Here is an 11,419-nt window from a genome sequence, read left to right on the forward strand (position 1 = left end):
AATAACCCGGTTCTGGAGGCTACCGCCATATTGATGAAAATTTAAAAGTCGTCAGGAAATTGCCGGTTCAAAATAAATATTCCGGTTTAGAATCCGGCTCAAGAGACATCTTTCTCCCGCAAAGCTTTGAAGCTCTCAAATCCGGTTGAAACATCCGGCTCAAGGTAAATTTGTCTCTTACAAAGCTTTGAAGCTATCAATATCTGGTTTAAGAATTTCCGGTTTCAAAAAGAATTAATCTCTCGCAAGTTCGAGTTCTCAAACAAATTAAGGGTTGCCAAAAGAGAACTGGCTGCCATGATGTGCGGTTCAAACATGGATATCCTGCCTTCCAGCTTATATTATTATGGTCACTTAGGGGCCTCCTATTCAAACATAGGTCGTATTCGAACCAAAGAGAACATAGCTGTCGGTACCCTTTTGATCGGCACACTGCCAAACTCACTAGGGGGCTTCTTGATCGTATTGGAATCATAGCTCAACCCCTTTTGGGTCCGACGTGGATCGTATTCGAATCAGCATCGTTAAACAACTCTCAAGGTCATTTGGGGGCTTCCCGTTCAAACATAGGTCGTATTCCAACCAAAGAGAACATAGCTGTCGGTATCCTCTTGACCGGCAACGCCAAAGCCATCGGGGGCTACGTGATCATATTCGAATCTTAGCTTAACCCCTTTGGAACGGTTTACTGATCGTATTCGAATCAGAAGCCTTGATTTTCTTTTTGTCTAGATTAAGTTTTCTTGAACACAACCTTTTGGGTTTTGAGACTTTTTGCTCATATCTGAAGCATATATATATGTGGTTTCTATTAACCCATCCTGGTTTTTAACGAACAAGTCGCCAGCATATGACAATATTAATACTTGGAAGGTTTGACTTCTAAGTTTTGGGTTATCACCCTTACTGCACAAGTATCATAAGCCGACAGTACGATTCAATATCACAGGTATGACATTGTTTATACATGATTATGTTTAAACCAGCCCTGGCTATGGACTTTAAGCCGTCGGTATATTTTGAATTATGCCATTGGAATCATGCGTGTATCAAAGATTGGGTTATCACCCTTACTGCACAGGTCATGAAAACCGGCAGTACAAATTCAATATCACAGTGGTTATATGTGAGATATTATGACCCGCCCTGCGGTAAACCGCCAAGGGATCTTGTGATCTACTTGTGTGCAGGATAAGACTACATTTGGGTGGTTACCCGCCCTGGCTTTTGACGTTAAAGTCGCCAGGGCATATGTTGTTTAAACTCCATGCAGGATTTACAGAGCTATGACTTGCATAAGTGATTAAGTTCAAGCCCATCATCAAAGATTGAAATTGGTGTCTCAAAAGGGTTATCAATTCTTGATTTTCTCAAAGGCTATAAGCCGCCGGGTTATAAAAATTCCGGCTTACAATGGAGGCATATTAAATTGCCATCGGCCAAGAGCCGCCGGGTATTTAAACTCTGGATTTACTTATCAACAGATAGGTATTCAAAGTCGCTTTGGCGCAATGGCTATTATTTTATCAATGGATATGATTTACTCTACAATGGATATGATTTACTCTACAATGGAAAGAATAGTCCCGAGTTGCTGCAGGCTTACAACCCGGCACTTGGGGGCTGCATTATTCAGTTTGAGATTGTATCAAATATGCAAGTCCCATGTCACTGCCAGCATGCACCATGGCACTTGGGGGCTAATGCAAAAACAATGTTACTGGCCTTATTGAAGAACCGACTCATCACATCATAATGAGTCGACCCTTAGGGGCTACCAATTGCTCCTGTCAACAATTCAAGGTACACAAGTTTTATTCCATTATATTGAAGGGTCCACTGCTTAGTTGGTAAAGCACAAAGCTCTTAACCTTGTGGACGTGGGTTCAAGCCCCATGATGGGGGTTACATCATATGATGTATATAAAGTCCCAGCTCAATATTATCTTACTAAGCCGGCCCTTGGGGGCTACACGTTGCTGCTCAAGTTTACATGATCATATTTACAAAGTCCCTACTCATTATTGCATAATGACCCGGCCCTTGGGGGCTACACTTGTTGAAGTTTTATGAGCATAAGGCAATGCCAAAGTACCAGGTTGCTGCAAGCATGACAACCCGACACTTGGGGGCTACATGTGATATACATATAAGGGGGAGAAATCTTCAAATTCTCAGTTTTGAGCAGACCAGATTGACCCGGCATCACCAATAACTATGACCCGGCGTCAACAACAATTATGACCCGGTGCTATCAATATTTACAATCCGGATATTTTGGCAATGATAAACCGGCAAGTTCTACAAGCCAGCTGAAAGTCAGATTAGTTTTTCAAAGACCAATATTTTTTAAGCCGGCTCTTTGGAAGCCGATTCAAGTGGATTATTTATTACAATATTTCTCTATAAGATACCAATGTCCGCAAATTGGCTTTGAAGCCGGCCTATTGACCCGAGTTTCTCAAAAGAAGTATCTGGATTTTTGCATTGGCAAGGTTTGGACATATCTATTAAAAGAGATTTGCTATAAGATCTTTGAGTATGCATCCAGGAGGAAATGACAAGGATTTAAAGATGATCAGGTGCTGGCTCAGGAAAATATTTAACCCAGAGCACAACTTATCAAGTTTGTTCTTGTGTTTATTTTACAGGATCAGTTTAAAATGGATAAATCCAAATTAAACTGGGGGCTAATGTCGGTGATATACCCCGCGGTATGACCCGGCCGGAATCATGACCCGGCTAGGCTTGGCGACTCACTAGAGACCTGGCTGGAGCTTGGCGACTCACTGGCGATCCGCCCGGACATGGCGGTTTACATGTAACCCGCCGGGACATTGTGACTCACTGGAGACCCGGCGGGCGGATCAGACGGACGACAAAGCCCAAGGCCCAGTGGGCCGGCTTATACTCTGGTGGGCCGGCTTAAGAGGAAAGGGATGGCAAATATTTCCTTTACGAGGAAGCAAGACCCGGACTTGTATTCAACTTGTGAGAAAGGATAGACTAGTCCTAGTCCTACTAGGACTCCACATGTAACCCGCCCCTTCAACATATATAAGGAGGGGCAGGGCTCCCCAAAGAGGGACAAAATAATCTTTAGGGCTAGACACAAAGAGCCAGCTTACCGGCGACTCCCTCATGATCATAATGAGACCTAGCCACAAACAACATGTAGGGTTGTTACCGGATGATGTTTCCCGGGGCCCAAAGCTGTCTAAATCTTCGTCTTGCGTGTCACGTCTCTCGATTCCGATTAACCCCTTTAAGCTACCGCACAGATGCGCTGGCCTCATGACTAAGTCCTCACACTAGGACATCTGCCGCGACGTTTCCACGACAGTTGGGGTTAGAAGGGGTGTAGCTGGTTCCCTCTCCAACTGGGTAGGGGTACAATCTGCGTGAGTCTAGGTTATGTGTGGTGGGGCTGGTTCTTGGGCAAGTACAACCATGGTTCTATCTGCATCGACAGGTAGCACGATCTTTTCTGAAGACCATGTTTTTACTCCCACAGATACTGCCATCACGCCCTCTAATTGAGATGGCTGATAAAAAAGAAAAGTAATTGAATGTACAAACATTGTAAGATAGACAGGCGCAATGTATAGTAGGGAAGAAAACAGGGCATGAAATAATTCACATTTATGTTGTCTAACCAAACAGAATAGCAGGACATAATTCACATATATGATGGCTAATTAAACAGGATAGCTTGACATAATTTCACATGTATGATGGCTAACTAAACATGATAGAATGGCATACTTCAAAATATGATGACTATGTAAATAGGATGACATGATATAACTATACAATGTGTCTATTAAATTGGTTGACGTGCCATAAATCATAAACATGCCATCGATGGAAACATGATGGCATGATATAATTCACGGATAGAATGACATAATTCAATATATGATGACTATGTAAGCAGGATGAGATGATTTAACTATATTATGTCTTTAGAAAATGGGTTGGCATGCCATAATTCAGATACATGATGTCTATGTAAACATCATGGCATGATATAATTCAAATATATGATTTATATACTAAGAAAGTGACCAGAGGGCAATCGCATATATGATGTGTCAACTAAGGAGATGGCATTCAATATTGTGTATATGATGTAAAAACTAAGCATTGCAATACACCATATGCATGATATGAGTAATATAACACTGCCAAGTTTGAGCATACACCTCACGGGGATAACAGGACTGGTCATCTGCCTCTGAATCCTCCTTTGAAGAGCTATCTACAACCAGCAAGATATTTGCTTCAGCAAGTAGCATTGTTTGCTCTGAAGATCTTGTTTTCACTCCAGATTTCTCCATCACCAATTCAAATGGCTGATGCACAGGAAGAGCAGTTGAATATACAAACATTGTCGACAAATGCAACGAGAAATACAAAAAAAGGATGGCATGATATAATTCACATATATGACGCTTGGCTAAACAACATGGCATTGCATAATTCACATATATAATTCCTTACAATAAGATAGTATTGCATAATTCATGTATATAATGTCTTGCAACAAGATGACATTGCATAATTCACATATCTGGTAATTAGACACTAAACAAGTGGCATTCACACAAAGCATGTCTAAACAAAGAAATGACATAGCAATGCAAGATACCATACGCACGATATGAGCAACATAACCCTGTCAAGTTAGAGCATGCACCTCGGGGGGGGGGGGGGGGGGGTAGGACTGGTCATCTGTCTCTGAATCCTCCTCTGAGGAGCTATCCATAACCAGCAAAACATGCGCTTCATCAGATAGCATTGTCTCCTCTGAAGACCTTGTTTCCACTCCAGATTTTTCCATGACCGTGCTGAATGGCTGATGCATAGGAAGAGTAATTGAATGTACTAAAATTGTTGACAAATTTAACACATAATAAAAAAAATGATGGCATGATATAATTCACATATAAGATGACTGGATAACCAGGGTGGCATTGCAAAATTCACATATATGATGCCTGGCTAAACAAGATGGCATTGCATAATTCACATATACGATAAAGAAACTAAACAGATGGCATTCACACAAATCATGTCTAAACTAAGCAGATGACATATTTGATGTATAAAGTAAGCAATGCAAGGCACCATATGCATTATATTACCAACATCAACATGCCAAGTTAGAGCGAAGACCTTAGGGGATAAATAGGAGTGGTCTTCACCTTCTGAATTCCCCTCAGAACAGTTATTCCCCTCTTGATTATAATCCAAAATGGGTGGAGGGGGGTTGCCTTTGCGCCCACCATGGAGCGACGTCTGCATGATATTTTATTGCCACGCAAGGCTCGTCTCTTTTGCTCTACGTGTTCAGTTCCATTGTGTACAATAACTGACATGTGATAATCCCCAAGTGCAGGGAATCATCGTAGCAATTCCCAATGGTGGAAGTGATAAGTATGGAGTGTCGAACCCACAAGGAGCTAAAGGTAAGATCAATATTCTCTCAAGCCCTATCTGCCACTAATACGACTCTACGTACAACGAACGTTTGCTTCCAACTAGAAATGAGAAATAAAACTATGTTGTGGGTATGAAGAGGATAATTTTGCATGATATCGGAGAGCTAAAACATAAAAGAAGGGGTTGTTATCATAAAGATAGAATGTATTACTAAATATTATAAATAGCGAGTGTGGAATACACTACAAGAAATCTGTTAATCCATGATGGATTTCTGGTGACGTTCTAGAAATCTGTCACGGAAATCGTCACCGATTAGCAAGATGTGTTTGGGCCCAAGTAGGGTAGTCCCCTCATGACAGACTTGGAAGTACCGTCACGAAAACTGTCATGGATCGACCAATCGGGCCTAGTTATTTTTCCTTTATACAACATCATGACCTTGCTCCTGTTGATGTGGCGTCACCGTTTGAGTTAGATTATAATTTGAATCTGTAATAATGTTAAACAAGAAAGAATCGTAATGAAATTAGATAGCACCAATTTGAATATACTACTATAGAAGACACACGTGAGGACATCATGAAGCTCGACCAGTATCAAAAGGGTAAAGATACCAAATTCCCAGATAATATATGTATTCCAGAAATTTATGAATAAAATCCTAATACCCCTAAACAAAAAAAAGTTTGAAATAGGTTTGAAGGAAAGCCCGCGGAGAATAAAACATTCAAGTCGTCTACGCGCGTTGTCAAAAAAAAATCGGAGCCAACCCATTTATACACACCGTCCCACACCTCGCGCCTCCCTCCACACCCAAAACCCTATCCACCCACTGCCTCCGCCACTTATCCCTCTCTCCTACGGCTCTGGATTTAGATCCGCCACCCACTGGCACCCTCACATCTTGCCGCTGGTATCCCCAAGCCGTCGTCCTCCCACCCTCCCTATCTCTGTCTCCCCTCCTCAGAGAGGAGAGGGAGATCACCGCCATGGCGACAGCCAGATCTGGGATGGCCGCAGGCACCTCTCCCTACTCGCAAAGGCTATAGGCTTTGCCAGTATGGGACAGGAGGATTGCTTCCTCAAGTTGCTTCTGCTCGGCCGTGTGTGAGGAGATGCCATGGACGCCGATGTCAAGCTCCGTTGCTTTGACCCCTATCCAGATCCGCCCCCTTCTCTCTTCCCCTCTTCGATCTGCCCTTCTTCCATTTCCTTCCCTGAGGCATGCATTTTCTCTTGTTTTTCTTCCTCACACAGGCACCTGCACCACAAACTCTATGCAAGGAGAGGAGTGAGGGTGCTGCAGGGAGAAAAGGGAAGAACGTGATGCACCTGAGGAGCGAGGGGTTGACATCTTGGTTCCTGCTTGACCACGTTGCCTATGGTATGCCTTTGCTACTTTCCCTCTTTACAATTGCATGCCTCTGTTTGCTACGAAAACAACAACCTAGGCCACCAATTGTTTGTTGTTTTGTTAAAATCTTTAGATCTGTATGCCTCTATTTTAGTAATTGCTATAGTAATTGAATCTGGTTGAACTGAAAATGGTGTTGGGGACATCAATTTCTACAGTGGCTGTCGTCCAGAAAATAAATCTCTTTGGAAAATAAATATTACGAGACTACTCTGAACAATACTACTCCTTCAACTTGTACATACTCCTAGACTGTTGCTGTATGGTTTCAAAAATCCCAGATAAAAATCTAGATGACATTTACATCTGTAAATACATACATATGAAATAAGCACCACGGTTCCGTTTAGTGTGTATGCGTTGATATGTTTTAACTTTGACTGTAACAATCTGGATGGCACCTGCATCTGTAGATAAATATGAAGAAGAACCACAGTTTGGTTCAGTTTGCTTTCCTTGGAAACGCTAGTCTTATCATGTTTGCTTTCCTTGGAAACGATTCAGCTCTAGGAGCAAATTATTAGTTTGTTGTTTATAATCTGTATCATTTATCAAATTGTGTTGTAAATTATCATTCCCTGTCTCATTTTAATTTTGTTGCATTCCCCGGCTCGTTTTAATTTTGTTCATGTGGTAGAGTATGACTGTTGTTGTTTATCCTGTTAATTTACTTGACTTTCTCTCTTGAAATCTAGTCAAACACTAAAACAAGCACACTGCCGTATCTGTACCGGCAAGATCTCTTTTCACACCATCCAGTCCAAAACCAAAAGCTATTGTATTCTCTGATGAACTTCAAGGCAACGGAAATGCAGCAGGATATATGCAAGATTCCGTGGATACTTTGCACAAGATATTAATGACACAGAAGCAGAGCCATATTAACATAGGTACACCATACACTACACCTTTACACCAAGCAAGTATTTACTCTGTGGAGCTTATCATCCATATTCTTGCAGCTTTATGTTCCATCTAATATGTACAGAAATCAATGTGTATTCATAACCAGACGTGTCGTTAGCTAGTTTAAATCCTCACTGTAGGCAATATAACTTTCTAGCACATGGCAATTTGTTTACTTAACCATACCTTATAATGGGTCAGCTTAGTATTTTCAAAGTGCCATACCATATAACCAAAATCTATTCCACGGCAACAAGTCTGTTCCTTGCTACCAAAAGTAGGTTACTTGTTATATTTTAGCATACTAAGGGTTCTCTACAACCAATTATGTTCTGCACAGAGCCAAAGAGGGCCAAGCTGGGGTTGTGTTCGCTACATCAACACTTGTAATATTTCCCAATACGTACATTCATTTGTTATTAAGTTATATCATCCTCCCAAAAAATTTACAATCATCTTCAATGTAGGGTATATAATTTTTTTTGCAGATCTGGTGGTCAGGTTTATAACATGGTTGTCCGTACAAAATTGTTGTAACTTATCATCAATATTTCTACATAAAATTTTCTAAATCTTCTTGTTCTTCCAATGTACATACAAGTGAAACTTTATCCTGAAACTTGATAAAATGAGACCCCTTTGGTTGGTTCTAACAAAATTACTCATATCTAAAAATGTCTAATGTTTGTTCTATTTTTGGACAGATATATTAATCCTACTTGTTGTTGCCTCTCACAACTGCATGAGATGATAGTTGCCATGAAGAGCATCGATTGCAAGAAATTGAATAAGAAACTTTTATATATGTTGATGTAAATTGGATTGTGCTGGTCCTAAACATGCTATGTCTTGTATTTTGTCAATTCGTGTTGTACATTATCATTTCATGGAGGATTTTGCAAACTGCTATGTTGTACATATCGGTAGATGGCTGCAAAAATACTACATGATCTTTCTATTTTATGGCACTTTGAAATATGTTTTTTCTTCAGCCAAAGTTGGCACTATGATTTATGTAATGTATTATGCTAGAAAAAAATCCATTGGCTAAAAAATGCACAGAGAGAAATGGCCTAATGTGCTCAACCATGACGAATTTTGTGACAGAAAATAGTATCCACGTAGGCAGCCATGTCATTTGAATGGGTCAATCAAAAATCCTACATGGCGTTAGTCCATGACGGTTTGCTCTGTCACAATGGATTGGGCCTGGGCGGGCCTAAGCCAGATCCATGACGGACAAGAACCGTCATGTAAGGTACTATGTCAAATTATGACGCGATATACATGACGGACTTCGAGTCCGTCATGGACAGTCACCCATGATAGTTTTCCACTCACCCATGACGGATCAGAATTGTCACGTATTAACATATTTCTTGTAGTGATAATGATGGATCCATGTGCGGAATTATCCTATCCTACGCACTTGTTAACAAGATTGGTAGTCGTCATTGCAATTTCATATGAGGGAGAGGCATAAGCTAACATACTTTCTCTTCTTGGATCATATGCACTTATGATTGGAACTCTAGCAAGCATCCGCAACTACTAAAGATCATTAAGATAAAACCCAACCATAGCATTAAAGCATCAAGTCCTCTTATCCCATACGCAACAACCCCCTTACTCGGGTTTATGCTTCTGTCACTCAAGCAACCCACTATAAGTGAATCATGAACATATTGCAACACCCTACATCGGGAATCCCTCACGCTTGCGCGACACGGAGGGCACTATAGGACAGCACCAAAATAAAACATACAACTCCTACCAATCTAGATCATCAATCAACCCATAGATAAAGGAAATCTACTCAAAACATCATAGGATGGCAACACATCATTGGATCATAATATGTGGTATAAAGCACCATGTTCAAGTAGGGATTACAGCGGGGTGCGGGAGAGTGGACTGCGTAAAAGAGATGAGGATGGTGATATTGATGAAGACGATCACCACGACGATGATTCCCCTCCCGATGGCACTCCGGCGCCACCGAGAGAGAGGAGGAGAGGTTCTCCCCCTTGTGCTTCCTCCTCCATGGCCTCCCCCTGGATGGGGAGAGGTTCTCCCTCTGGTCCTTGGCCTTCATGACGATGATGGCCCCTCCGGGATACTCCTACATGCCCTCTGGTGATGATGGCCCCCTCCGGCAGGGTGCCAGAGAGGGCCTAGATTGACTTCTCGTGGCTACAGAGGCTTGCGGCGGCGGAACTTCCGATCTAGGTTATTTTCTGAAGGTTTGGGCATTTATAGGAGAGGTTGGCGTCGAGAACAAGTCAGGGGCCCCACGAGAAGTCCACAAGGCACAGGGGCGTGCCCAAGGGGGTGGGCGCGCCGCCCACCCTCATGGGGCCCACGGGACTCCCCTCCGGTAGATTTTTGTTCCAGTATTTTTTATATTTTCTAGAAAAATTCTCCGTTGATTTTCATCGCATTCCGAGAACTTTTATTTCTGCACAAACACCACGGTAATTCTGCTGAAAATAGCATCAGTCTGGGTTAGTTCTAATCAAATCATACCAAAATCATATAAAATAATAGTAAACATGGCATGAATACTTCATAAATTATCAATACGTGGGAGACGTATCAACATGCATAGGAATAAAACATAGTGAGATTATGTAAGGAGTGCATGCACAAATCCAGAGTGATGGTAGCAAACTATGGATAGACCCAAAACCAATGATAGCAGGTAGATAATAGTTTTAGTTAAAAAATACAGATAATGGCTCCTTTAATGTTTGTTTGCACCCAACATGAAACTCATAGTAGACACCCGAGATTAACCAGATAGTAGACAAATAGTACTGATTGCTGCCCTAATATGTACCCCACAACCATTTAAAAACTCAAGTTTCAGCATTAGTTTGGACCCGACTCGGAGTCTAATAGGTGAACACGACGATAAAGTAGCATGTCACCATATTAAGCCATGCATAACGTAAGTAGACACGGAAGAGTGTGACCTCTCTTGCGGCCCCGTGTAGTCCTCAAGGTCATCTGCTGAGTTGATGATGGTAATGCGGTTGTGGTGGCTGCCGGCGGCGTGGAAGAAGATTTGAGGCGACGAAAGACAGTCTAGAGAGCGAATCTCTACTATGGTGAACCCTTCCATAGTTGGAGCAGCTGAGCTGGGGTGGAACACAGCGCAGCAGGAGCATGACAAACCACACAAGGTTTTCTTTGACACATATCTGTAACAGAAGTAATTGTGTAAGGGCTTGTTTGAATTTGAGGATTCTAACAATGCAGGGATAGGAAATAGACATGAATAAGATAGGAATACACGTGCAAAACAGAGAATTTAAAATCACAGGATTTCTGCCAATCTGGGTGTTTGGTTCACAAGAATGGGAAGATCAAAGAATGCAAAGAAGCATGGTGAGATTAAGTCAAACCACAAGAAAATGTACGGTTATAATGGTATTATGCTACTATCTCTTAGTCTTGTGCTTCATGAATAGGAATTTGGAAAGGAGGACAAGTAGTGGAAATTAAAATTCCTACGATTTTTCTTTCAAGGAGACACTAAAGGAACAAATCCTACAATTTTCGTTTGCTCCATTCCTTTGAACCAAATGCATGAATAGTAGTACCATAGGAAACTTTCTAATTCCTATGTTTTTCCTTCACATTTCCTTT

The 11,419-nt window shown here is 41.5% G+C and overlaps 1 long non-coding RNA gene across 1 annotated transcript; it reads left to right on the forward strand.

The window, feature by feature from the left end:
• The first annotated feature begins 6,241 nt into the window (after positions 1-6,241).
• Positions 6,242-8,746, forward strand: LOC125554134 (uncharacterized). Its single transcript, XR_007304329.2, has 3 exons — positions 6,242-6,832; positions 7,558-7,752; positions 8,473-8,746. It is a non-coding gene; the product is annotated as an uncharacterized LOC125554134 (long non-coding RNA).
• Positions 8,747-11,419: the final 2,673 nt, after the last annotated feature.

The sequence above is a fragment of the Triticum urartu genome, chromosome 4A, assembly GCF_056163025.1.
Source record: "Triticum urartu cultivar PI428250 chromosome 4A, HENAU_Tu73, whole genome shotgun sequence".
NCBI lineage: Eukaryota > Viridiplantae > Streptophyta > Magnoliopsida > Poales > Poaceae > Triticum > Triticum urartu.